The sequence below is a fragment of the Phaethon aethereus genome (genome assembly GCF_964289735.1).
Source record: "Phaethon aethereus genome assembly, chromosome: 12".
In the NCBI taxonomy this organism is placed as follows: domain Eukaryota; kingdom Metazoa; phylum Chordata; class Aves; order Phaethontiformes; family Phaethontidae; genus Phaethon; species Phaethon aethereus.
In genome coordinates, this window is record NC_138588.1 from 22,238,133 (window position 1) to 22,250,301 (window position 12,169).

At 39.3% G+C, this 12,169-nt stretch overlaps 1 protein-coding gene across 1 annotated transcript in view; it reads right to left on the reverse strand.

The window, feature by feature from the left end:
- The window catches only part of NEO1 (neogenin 1), a gene marked incomplete at its 5' end in the record, with an annotated part of 204,531 nt that overhangs the window by 76,404 nt on the left and 115,958 nt on the right, over positions 1-12,169 (reverse strand). The window lies entirely within an intron of this gene.

The window sequence follows — 12,169 nt, forward strand, 5'->3', positions numbered from 1 at the left end:
CCCCTCCTGCAGCAAAGTTTATTAATTTGTAAAATGGAAAGATTGCAAGTTAGATTTGAAATTTTAAAAAATAAATAAATCGGGCCACGATGAAAATGGCTGTCTACAATACAACTTTTTCAGTAATCTGCGCTTCAATGCACTGTAAGTCCCGCTGGAGCTCCCTAAAACACAGAACAGGGGTAGTGCAGTCAGGCTACCTCATATAAAGGGGTATATATATATACACACACACATATCATGACCAGCAACAATTTATTTATTCAGATAAAGTCCTTCAGTTGAGACACTAGAGATTTTTCAAGGAGTTCTTTGTACTCAATACTTAAGGCAGTAGGTAACCAAAAGCTAAAATTATATCAAAAAAAGGCTTTTAAAAATGAACGGACAGAGAACAGAGATGAAACTTTCCTAGGGCACCATTGCCTTGTGCTTCTGTGAAGAAACTCAGCTTATCAAAGAGACAGTGCTGTATTTATCCAAAGATTTTCTCCTCCTAGCAGCAGAAAGAAGAGCTGTTTGCAAGCACATACGATTTGAATATCATCTATCACGAAGAACATTCACCTATTTATTTGTTTTTACTACACTCACCGACATTAGGGCAATTTACTTACTTATGTTGGCAGGTCTGATTGTTCAAGTTCCAGGAAAGTCAAAACCAGCCTTTTGCCCTTTAATATTTATCAAAGAAAGTCAATATGGAAGGGCTACAGAGTTTAGGCAAACATTTTACATGCTTCACCTATCAATGGGATTTCTTTCATGCTAGGGAATAAGGAACACTAACCACGTTTTACTTCTTCCTATGAAAGGATCATAAAAGGTTTGTATGTGGAATTAGTATTTTTAAAAACAGATGGCTGGAGACAAGCAGGTCTCCAAAAAACCCTCAAGTTTTGGATTATAAATTAGAGAACATTAACACATGGAAATATTTGTTTATAAAGCAAGAAGACGGCTTAACTCTCAGATAAACACGTAAACCTACACCAGAAACTACGCAACGATGTACATATCTATTCACTGCTGGATGTCTCTCACATAGGAGCAAAAAACTTGATGGGGCTGAGTCCAGCCGCCTATGACTTCAGACATCCATTTTGTATAATCATTTCCATAGATTTACCAAAAACGTCATAAACTCCACCTTAAAATGATTTAGGTATTTTTTACTTATGATCTCTATCAGCTGGCTGGTATAAACGTATATAACTCTGACACTTGAAAACCATCTGCTGAATTTATTTGTGGCCAAATTGCGATTACTTATTCTTTATGAAAACAGTGCCTTTTATTTTAAATTTTTATTCCTCCTTGGCGTTTTTATTTATTTTGAGCCGCACTATTTCTCCACTCCCTTCCACAGCCCAGCCTTTATTTTGGCAGGCTCAACAAGTCATGTTTGCTTAGTTCTGGTATGACAAGGCACCCACACCCTCCTTTCAGACCCTCTGTATTTGCTCTACTTGGAATTAATCTTTGTAGCCTGTAGAGTTTCAATTATTTGCATGCAATTTCAGATGTGTCTCACCAGTGACTTGAAAAATGGCATAAATATAGCAAATATCTTGCCCAATTCATTCTGCTACTGTATTTACCCTTCCCTAAATGCATCATACTGATGTCAGCCTGTGATAAATCATTGCTCTCTCATCGTTAGCCATTTTTAACTAATGAGTAATTTTGTTCCAGTCTGCTTGATCAATAGTTTATGTTCTCATTTCCTTTCAACCTCTTTCTCCATATGGATACAGACACACACACACACACAAATATCGGCTCTTGAAGTGCTTACATAGATTAAAAAAAAAAGGATCATAAAAATTGGAAACATGAAAAGTTACGTTTTTCTGTGAATTTACAATACTCCTATTTTCATACTGTTCTTTACAAGCTAAGATTTAATTCCTTAGCAATATATTAAACTTATTACAGGAATTCTAATAAACACAAGGCAATAATGTTCACTGTCAAAAGCACAAAAACTTGTAAAAAAAATGTATCCTATGACCTCGGAATACATGTAAATTGCTACAGTAAGTAGCTACGCTCTAAAACTCAAAGATGAGAAAAGGGATGTGTAAGAGAAGTTCAATAAGATCAGGAGTGGCTCTTAACACAAAAAATAGCTGCTCTGGGTTCAAGACTGCCTTTGCTGAAGTGAGTTACTTTATCAAAAGAAGTATTACGATACAATTTACCTTTAATTAAACCATATTTTTATGCAGTTTTCCATTTACTTTTATGTGTTGAACGGTTATCGCTTTCCAAAGTGTATTTAGACACCCTTTTATTTCAAGAAACGATGAGCATAAACGTCACAGAGGGGACACAGCAGACCTTCCCTCAATAAGAGGAGCATCAGAAAGGGCAAGTCCCTACTCCTTAGTATACACACGTCATTTGCCCAGCACAGACTGGGCAATGGGAGGATCCCATCAAAGTTCTCGGAGACTGATGTCTCTAGCGGTATTCCACGTATTTTCCTCTGAATACGTTGCCAGCAGTTCGGCCTTCCCTCAACATCCACCTACTGGGTAAGAGACCTCCGTGACACCTAGCAGAAAATAGGTAGCTTTTTAAAAGCAAACCCACAACTGAACCACAGAAGAACGAACAGGAGTCGTTTGGGAATGGCCAGCGCTAAGCTGAACGGCTGAGAGATGAGGAGAGGTGACGAGGAGGGAGGAGCACCATAAGGGAACTGATGGACCATCACATCTGCAACAAAATTAGCGCAAAGTAAAGTTCTGGGATTATTTCTGTTTTCTCCATGAATGTTTAACTTGTAATGAAGACGTTTGGAAAGTACTCAATCTTTAGTATCTTTAGCAACTGATACCGCTTTAACTTGGGGCATCATCTATAAACAGGCATTAATATTGAATCATAAAAGTCAGTATCTTCCTGCCACAGAAATGCAAGTTGAACCAGATATCCTATTACCTGCTCTCAAATATTTTTGATTGAGGAGATGAAGAATTTGAAACACATTATTTTTTCAAAGTGACTTTGCTCTTCCGGCTTATGGAGCAAATGCCAAGCTGCTTACAAAGGGATAATAATATAAGTAGTACTCACTTTGTTATCAATTACTTTCCAGTTAATGAATTGAAAAATGCTTTTAAAATACACTTTTACAGTTTAGCTATGTCCATATTTAGCATTCACACAGATTAACACAATGCGAGTACAGATGTTTGTGGTAGAGAAGTTAAATTGATAACCAGAGAGCAAATGAGCCAATTACCATATAAAATAAGATTTGTAATGGAAGATTATGTGTTCTGTTATCAAACAGACAATTAAACTTCAAAGAATACTTGGCAGCTCAGCCCACTCTTCTATCTCTCTTAAAGTTAGCATGCAAATAACAACTATTTAAATTGCAAGATGCTTGCACAGCATTTCACACGCGCTGTGGTACCCTTTGAGAGTCCCTATCCAAGAGTATCTTCCACCCTTTTGTAGATTTAAAAGACAAAATATTTTGATCAGAACAGCGATCAAAGAAAGAAACAAAACCCCCACAATCTATGTCAGCATTGGTTCAAACTTCTAAGCTAAATCCTATTGAAGGTGAAATATTTGAAAAATAATACGCTTTTTTAAGCCAACAGCTGTAAAGCGGTGGGAAGAGCTGAGGAACTAGACATATGCAAGAGGAATTGCAGCCAAGTTGAAGTGGAAACAGGAATGGACGCTGGGCACGGATCCCATTCCACGAGTACGGGGGATCAGAAGGAGATGGAAACAAACTGCCCCAACCCTCTGCTCCCCAGTGGCGAAAGGCAACACGCTGCCATACAGGACCGCAGCTCTGATCTCCTTCGTCCTCGTGCACCTGCACGATCCAACACTGGCAAAGTGGATCCAAAACTAACGTTGGCTTAGGATCCACATTGTCTGTGAGTTGTTTTTTAAATGCTCAAGGATTAGAAACCACTGAATAGCTACGTGGAGAGTACTAAAGCAGCATCATTTCTTCTGAACTTTACAGAACAACTGTTTCTTCAAATGTCTTTTTCAGTGGTCAGTAGCTCTTGCCTGTTCTCTCTCATTAAGCGAGAAATTTTGTGGCCTTCAGGGGCACAGTTGAAAGAATCTATTTTCAATTCAGCCATCTGTACTGCTTCAAATGAGAGAGCAATTAATTACATTCAGTTCTCCCCTCCATCTCTTGAAGAGCTTTCCTTTCAGTCTTACAATTACCGACGTAAGAACAAAGGTTTCTGGTTTCGCAATCCCGTTTCAAACCTGAAACATCAAGTCAAGCTATAACTACACAAGAGAAGGAAAAATTCAAGTTCTGCACAATTAACTAATCCGAACTTCCAATTTTCTTAGTTATAAGCACAATGAACCTTCTCCTACAACAACCAAATCCAAATGCTGCTATTTTAGACAAGATCTCATTTTAATGCACGTTAACCTCTCACAAAAGTCAAATCCCCTCCACGTTGCTCCCCAGAAGGAGGAAGAAAACCCTAATGGTGGCAAAGTAGCAATTCCTGATAATCAGACTTGAGCAACAAAGAAAACCCTGCAGAGGCGGAGAAGTGACCTCAAGCAGGCAGGCCATTTAGACCACCACAATAAGAAAAAAATTGAAAAGTCTGGAAAAAATCTAAAAGGGTTTGTTTTTTTTTTTTTAAACTATCTGAAAGAGAACTAGGTGTTTTATGCCGAGGACTCCTCAAAGGACAGGCAGCTGCACCATTCTCACTCCCCAATACATTTAAAAAGCTGTCTGTCCTACATGAAGCACATGGTCTCATTTTGATGCAACAGACACACAGGTTGCAAACTATACTTTAAAAAGACTCACTCTGTTTAAAAAGTATTGATAAATATGCTGTTGGTCCAAGCATAGCATCAGACTGAAACAACATACACATGGTCAGCTGCAAAAGGTAGATCTCATCTCTATTATAGGGTTTTGCTGTCGCCCCATGTCCTTTATCACCTTCCGTGTTGCTTGCAGATGAATTGCTCTCCTTGCTCCCATCAGTTCACCAAACTCCTGCAGACATGACTCCGCCGTGAACGAGAAGTCCCTTAAGAGCTGTGGGACTCTATATGCATCTTGTATGTATAACATGCTGGCTCACACTCATCAACATCACTTCGTGGTCCTCCCTAACTGCAAGTTGAAACTCATTAGCACCACCAACCAAAGGAGCTTTTGACCAGTCTAAAACAGGTCTCTGGTAAGTCTGGAGTGGTGAAAAGCATCATCTCTGAGTCAGGAGAACTTCTTCTACCTGTGATTGCTCTCCTAGCAAGGAGCAACTTGATGCAAAACCCACCACCTCGCTCAGCATGGCAGTACCACAAACCGACAAGACAATTCATAGCAGGATTGTGTTTCATGATTAAGTATGATGCGTATGTTTTGTCACCTGCTGTTTTCTGTAGCCTGAACAAAGAATATGCATTAACCCCGCTGCAGGACTGCTCCCTTTGCACGCTGACGCAGTGTTAGAACTTCTTCAACGGCCGCAGGCAGCCAAAGGACTGAAATGCTAAAAATTGATTCCCACACAGCAATTATCAAGCACAAGACTGAAGGCACCATTTCTGCATCCTCAGCCACTTACAAATGACCTCAATTCCCAAAAATTAGGAGTGAGTTTTCCGAAGTCACACAATTAAATCACAGTTTTTGTCAACATCTCTTTACTCTCTTCCTTCTATACTGTTGTCCATGACAAGTATTTCTCTAGCAATCAATGCTTACCATTCAAATGCAAAAGTATTTTCTAAATCTAAAATTCTTGCATACTCCAAATAGCACATATAAAAACTGAGCAGGCTGGATATTTTTTCATAGCGTATCTCTGATTAAACATGGCTTAAGCATTCCTGGTCAAATGACTTCCATTTTATAACTACGTTTCTGTAGTAGGTGGTATGCTCTGGGTAGAAGCCCAATCTGGTACTTCAGTTAACAACCAGGATTACCGATAGGATTTAAAGTGGGCATTTTACTATAAAACCCATTTCGTACTAGCCTAAAATGGGAAACCCAGAGGAATTTTATTTTCTCCTCCAGGGAGAACAAGACATCCCATTAGGGTATGTTACAAATCCTATTAGAATCCTTATAAACTTAAATTTCTTTTTAACAACTGAAAGTTCATTTCTAAGGAGGATATAACTCTGCAATACGAAGAGCACACTGTTAAGCTGTTCAGTTGCACCTTGAATCAGTATTAACATATTCAGTGGTATCACTGCAAATACATAAGACCTTCTCCAAATCTACCTGTCAAGTGACAAACCCTTCTATTTTAATAAAATGTCTGACAGGATTTCAAAATCTCTGAACATTTTTCATAAATTTGCCAAACTGGAGAGTGTTTTAACAGATAGACAGTTCCACCTCCAAATCAGGCCACAGGAGATCATCTCATTGCTTGGGATAAGTTTGCTTTTCAGTGCTAACCCCAGAGAAGACGGCGTTACAAACTGACTGCATTTTCTTTAAACTAACAGCAATTTCCTTGCTCAGTTAGCTGAAACCAACTCATTCCTGTCAGCCAGCTAGTGCAACGCGTAGGGTGGACTTTGATGAAAATGTTTTAAATTATTTAAATTATTTGTTGTTTATTATATTAAATAATACTAATTTTAATATTAAAATTAATTTTAAATTAGTGTTATCATAGTGCTTGGGAGCACCCACAGAGCAGACCCACCATGTTAAAAACAAATGCAAAGCGTTTAAGTGTCGCAAGGCAAGCAATGAAATTAAACACATTTAGGATAAATCAGAACATTAAACCATGAAGGTGAGAGCAATAGTTGTCAAACATCTCAGTTATATTCACCTAAGTCTACAAAAATGTCTTCTGTTTCATGGTATTAAAGTGTAATCACAAACTAGTTAGCAAGCCTACTGGTCTTCTAAATACATGTTTTTCCCAAATTTTGATTCTGCTCCAAAATAGCATGACATCCTTCACTTCCTGCCAAAACACATTCCCACCAAAACACGGGTAAAATATAGATTCATGTCTGACAGTGAAGTTTTTATTATCTTTTAATTCTGTATTATAGCTGAACAAATTAGCTATTTTTCTTGAAGTGTATCCTTAAAAAAACCCAGGAAATTACACTTCAAAAGAGAAGTGGGCAATTACAATGTTCCTTCTTAAAAATGGCAAAGGTATATGGGTAAGTACTCTGAGAAGAAAAAAAAAAAGATTTAAAAAAGCAAAACTATGTCACAGGCATAGATTTCCCCAAAGTCTTCCCAATCTCTGAACAGGGCTATCATGTCCTTAAAACACACTTAATATGCAGCTAGAAAATTTGCATAGCAAACAAAAGCTGACAAAAAGGAATCATTTTAGAGAAATATCCACAGAACAGAAAACTGTCAAATGAATATGAAAAAAATAAGCAGACTACCAAGACGCAAAAAGGTTATATAAAAGTAAACTAGTACATGCACAGCATTTTTTATAGCACAAAAAAAGCCAATCGTTTACTTGTTAGAAAATGAAAATTAATGTATCTATAGATCGATGGTTCCCTGTCTGCGGCATTCTGACCACATGAATGGTCAGGATGAATTTTTCCACACTTCTTCAACAGCTGAAGCAGAGAAAGGGGCTATTTTTATATTTTATTAATGGGATCTCTGATAGGCTAGTTAGACTCTGCTCATCAGCTGAAAAGGCACAAACCAGCAATCAATGTGCCGCTGCATTTTTGCTCGTGCGCTGTCTGGTGCTTCACAGCTCCCTCTGCAAATGCTGAAACATCTACTACATGGAGATAGGATTTCAATGGTGGGAGAAGGGCAGGGGATGACCAGATTGCATTTGACTTAATTTGAAAACAAATATTTTACTTTTACAGTGTAAAGCTTTCATTCAGTAATCGCTGAAGTATGAACTGTTCTTCAGGGGCCAGCCCTTAAATAAATGTTTCAGAAGCAAAAACTAAAAAAAAAAAATATTCCATGATATTACAACTACCAAGAAATCAGATAAGGCTGAATAGTACGGAACAATTATCAAGTGAAATTCTATTGATCAATTAGAAAGGTAGAATAAAAATATCAGGCTAGAATTCAACAATTCTCTTCCAGGGAGAAATAACAAACTGTCCATTTATAGAAGAAAATAATAGCAATAAACTTTGGAGAAGAAGGTCTGAGAAACAAGGATTTCATCAGAGATGAGAAACACACCCATGAACAAAACATGACTCCCAATATCACACTGGTACAAAAAGCAGCGATCATACAGGGAAGTCTAACAGCAGCTCCCGAGACGACTCTTCCATCCAGCACGCACCAATGCCTCAGATGACTGTGTTATTTGAGTACCACATTTCAAGGAAAACATGAAGTCTGATTTACAAGAAAGCACTGAAAATGATCAATGACTCAGAAAATTAGCTCCAAAAGAAAAATGGAAGTCCTGGATTCAGTTATTTGAACAAAGGCAAGATTAAGCAGTCATGCAATTGGACACCTCAAATGGGTAAGAGAGCTTAATACATAAATACTCACTGCAACAGAAAGAAAAACCGTATGGGGTGGGGTGTGTGTGTATATATACACACAACCCTTGCACAGAAAGAACTCCTACATAGGAGTAACATCTAGATTCTTACCCCGTTCTAAAAAAGGTAATACTCTGTTATCAGCAGTTGTACTACTCGCTCTTCTACTTTGGTATGAAAACGGGTTCTTCTTTTCAGTACGAGCTTTAGTCAAATCAAATAACTGTCCTTTAAAGCAACCGTTATGAACTTCTAAATACTTAGGAGACTACATATTCAGCAAAAACCCTCATTAAAAGCTGTGAGCTGTTAGCTTGGCACATGGACATGGACTGCAGACAATTAGAGGTCGCGTACGCATACCCACAAATGGAATTGTCTGGGAAGTTTCCCAGGCGCAGAAGCATACAGCAAGTTCTCTGAGCATCCTATATACTAGCAGTATTTTTCTTTACGTTTTTCACTGTGGAGTGCCTTAGCGGTCACAGCCCAATTCAGCACACTAATTGCATGCTAGCATTAAACCTTCGGCAAGATTGCAACATCATCCACGCTTCCTTTAATCCTACCTATACAAAGGTAAGCATAAAAAACGTCCATTATTGTCGGACAATCTGTTCAGCAAGAGTGAGAAGGGTTTAGAGCAACTACCTTACCTAACCGGTATCTGCTGAAGATGTAGCGGCTGCTTTGCTGTGCTTTCACAGCAACCTGATACCCTGGTAACTGGTGAACAAAGGTTGTTTAACAGCAGGATACGTCCAGCGACCTAAAATCCCCACTGAAGGTTGCACAGTGCCATACAGCAGCCAACTGCGAGTATCAAGAAAAGAAAATAAGAAAAGCGTAAAAGCAATACATCTCCATATATCCTCCCAGTGTCGAGCCTGCCTAGATGAGGGATTTCCTGACGAAGAGGAGATACCTTTGCATTTCCTAGTCCTGGTTAGATTTGGCTTTTAAAAAACTCTTCTCACTGCTTTCTGGATCCAGGTAAGTCTTCAGCAGCCCTAATACTCACAGTAGTAGTTCCATGCAATGCTCCCAGAGAAAATTTACCATTTTTTGCATATCTTTGAGTCAACCAACCACATGATGTCTCTTGGCTCTTGCAACTGAAAAGAAACAAGCATTCATTTCCTATTTGCTTTCCACATAGCACCCATGATTTTACAGAAAAGAACAGTTTTTGACATTCCACGTGTCTTTGATCACCCTTGTTACACTTTACACCTTCTTTGGCTTTGCAACACCTAAGAGCTTTTCTACATTTAAGAGGAGAAGCAACAAGAACTGCTTGCAGCATCCGATATATAGGACCATCACAGATTTAGACAGTGCCATAATGATTTTTCTGTTTAGGTACCTATTCCTTTCCTAACAATTCCTAATGTTTCATTTGTTTTTTAAGAGTTTGTATTTTCCAAAGACCTACATATTCTAAACTCAGTATTTTATGCCTGTGCAAAACCCAGCAGTTCAGAGACCACCGCTAGATAAATTTACAGAACTACGTTTAGCAGTATATACCGCTGTCTAGTACATCAAACTTCACCTGCCATTTAATTGCATCAGTGTTTCTTACACAACAAGGTGTTTCTGAGGCTCTTCACATTCATTCTCACAACCCCAACCGAGAAGCGGCAGCAAAGTTTGCCGCTTTACAATCCCCTTTTCCAGCTCACTTGCAAAAATGCTGAACAGTGCGGACTTGGCTCCACTGATGAAACGAGTTTCTTAGTCCCGCTCTAATTTTCTGTATCTGTTAAACAATGTATTTCTTCTCTTTTAGCTACACGAGGTCACTCCCTCTGACTCCGCAGCACCATCGTTTGAGAGAGACTGTTAAAAGTGTTCTGGGAATAGAAGAGCCCTCAACATCCTTCAAAAGGTTCTCGATAGTAAAGTGTGGCTTTTTCTCCCCAAAATATACACAAATGGATTCAACATGTTGTATTTTATTATAATTTTTGTCAATTTAACTGGTCCAGACATCAGATTAACTCGTCCGCAGTTTCTCAGATTTCCCCCAAAAGACTTTTAAAAAGCTTATGTCACATTGACCAAATATCTTTAGTCTTAAGTGATAGGTTACACAGCACACTTGATAACTCAGGATTTCACACTTAAACTCGTTGAGGAATTTTGAGTGAATACCATCTGCTCCTGGTGATTTCTTACTGTTCACTTTATGGATTTGTTTTGAAATACATTTTACTATTTATACAGTTTCAGGTAGGCCCCCCCACCAGCTGCCTCTATTTTAAAAAATAAAACAATTTTAAAACTTCCAATTTTGCAAAGAACATGGATATCAAGAATTCACTTTCTGCTTCGGGCCATCTTCTCACCCCTTTCTTTTTATGTTCAATCATTTGCTGACCCCACGCTTCCTCTGACAGGCTTCTTATCCCTGACAGGCTTGGAAAAAAAACTATCGGAAGATTTTTATGTTATCAGCAAATGATTCCTTAAAAGCTTTGTATTGTTTCACTTGCATATAAACATGAAAAAAACCAAACCTATCTTACCTTGCTGTCGGGAGATTCCTGATGGGGCTTTTGGGGACAGGTTTTTTTTTGTCTTTCCAACAGAATTTTTGACAGGCTTTTGGCATTCGCTGGGAGCCTCATACAGTTCCTTAAGCCAACACCACACCACTTGCTGAGGATTTAACCTTTTGGACTGTGCCTTTTCATTTTGTGTTTAGTAAGCTTCCTCGCCATTACACAGGTCCCCCTTTTATAAGACTAAATGCCGATGATCACGATGACCACACCGGAGAGGCAATCAGTTGTTACAGCCCTAATACTGCGGTTCTCAAATTTAAGCCTGGAATCTCAGTTTAAAGAAATTAGGTGTTAAAAATTACCCAGTGTATCACCACCTTCATGAAAATAAGGCATTAGATCTCCTCTTATCTGTGTGAGCTTCTGGCATTTGGACTGAAGTTAATCAGGTCATGAAGGGAGGAACGAACACCCAGCAACACGAGGATGCTAAGCCCAACTTATTACACAGACCAGGCAAGAGAAAGGCTGTGGCTGGGAAGCTTCTATGCTGATGCACATGCATGTCACCAACCCCAACACCACCCAAATACCACTCTGGGGAGTGGGTGCAGTAGAGCTCAGGGGAAACCCAACTCTTCCCTTTGACTGGTCCATCTCGGGTTCTTCAGCAGCGGCTCGGCTCCAACACATGATGGTTCCTCCTTGGGCACTCTGCTGCCGCACAACACCTCCCCAGCTCAGCTATACCGACTCACTAGACTGGAATTTGGGGCATGTCTCAGTTGCAGAGGTAAGATGTGCAGGGAAGCACAAATGAAATGCTTCCCCCAGCATCAGAGGGATGGAACACCTCTCCTATGAAGAAAGGCTGAAAGAGTTGGGGTTGTTCAGCCTGGAGAAGAGAAGGCTCCGGGAAGACCTTCTTGCAGCCTTCCAGGACTTAGAGGAGGCTTAAAAGAAAGATCAGGACAGACTTTTTAGCAGGGCCCATAGCAATAGGACAAGGGGTGATGGTTTTAAACTAAAAGAGGGGAGATTTAGACTAGAGGCAAGGAAGACATTTTTTATGAGGGTGGCGAAACCCTGGCCCAGGTTGCCCAGAGGGGTCACAGATGCCCCATCCCTGGAAACAT